General features: G+C 41.0%; 1 protein-coding gene across 1 annotated transcript in view; it reads left to right on the top strand.

The window, feature by feature from the left end:
* The window catches only part of DIP2C (DIP2 disco-interacting protein 2 homolog C (Drosophila)), a 631,911-nt gene that overhangs the window by 88,455 nt on the left and 542,325 nt on the right, over window positions 1-1,131 (top strand). The window lies entirely within an intron of this gene.

The following is a 1,131-nucleotide window of genomic DNA, read 5'->3' on the forward strand; positions in this document are numbered from 1 at the left end:
AGACCTAGCCTTACTCCTAGGCCAGGTGTAGCTCCTAATCTTAACACTAACCCTAGTGTTAAACATAACCCCAACACTACCAAGTCCTGGGTCTAGCCCAGACCTAGTCCCAACCCTACTCATACACCAACCCCACCCCTTGCAAAAAAAAAACAAAAACAAAAAACAAGAAACCACACACAAATATTTACAGTCTTGGAAACCGTAGGAAGCAGTTTTGTCTTTAAGGTAGCTATGAGCAGTAATTTACTGGGTTTGGTTGGATTTTAGGTTAGTGGTATCTGATTGATTACAAGACTGTAGCCAAACAATAAGAATGCTTCTTGGTGGTAGTTAGCAGAGTTGTTCATGAATGCTCCAAAATGAAAGCTGTAGTGACAAGAACTGGAAGACTTGGGCTTTAATCCTGAGTTAGTAACAGTCTGTATGACCTCAGGCTGTCCTTTATCAGCTTTCCCCTACATTGAGACTAAATGAGATCATCTCAGAGGTCCCCTTCAGTTGTAACATTTCCGCCTACGTTATGCATCCTAGCTTCTGTGGCCAGAATATTTTAGGGTACAATGTGGAGCCACTTTAAGCTAGCGCAGCCTTCAGACAAAGGAAAGGAAAAATAAAGCATAAGGAAGGAGAAAGAAAGGGAAACCACAAATGAAGATGTGATAAGGAGAGAGAAGGAAGCCAGAACTAGAAATAATTTCTTCAGCTGCTACTGAATAGGCGAGGAACCAACTTTCTTTCCCTCTCTTAATCCCCATTTTATGAGTTTCACTAGATTGCAAAGTGTTTCTAACAGAAAGTTGTCATGAGAAGCTATTTAATATACTGGAGTGTAGATCCTGGAGTCTGCTTGTATTTATGTTGCAGCATAGCTTGACCCAAGCCATAGTATTTTTTCAGTAACCTCATATGCATGCAAAAGCTGGACAGTGAATAAGGAAGACTGTAGAAGAATTGATGTTTTTGAGTTATGGTGTTGGAGGAAAATATTCAAAAGTGCCATGGGCTGCCAAAAGAACCAATAAATAGATCCATTTTGGAAGAAGTATAGCCAGAGTGCTCCTTGGAGGCCAGGATGGCCAAACTTCGTCTCTCATACTTAGGATATATTGTCAGGAGGGACCAGTCACT

Source organism: Chrysochloris asiatica, unplaced genomic scaffold (assembly GCF_000296735.1).
Source record: "Chrysochloris asiatica unplaced genomic scaffold, ChrAsi1.0 scaffold00276, whole genome shotgun sequence".
NCBI lineage: Eukaryota > Metazoa > Chordata > Mammalia > Afrosoricida > Chrysochloridae > Chrysochloris > Chrysochloris asiatica.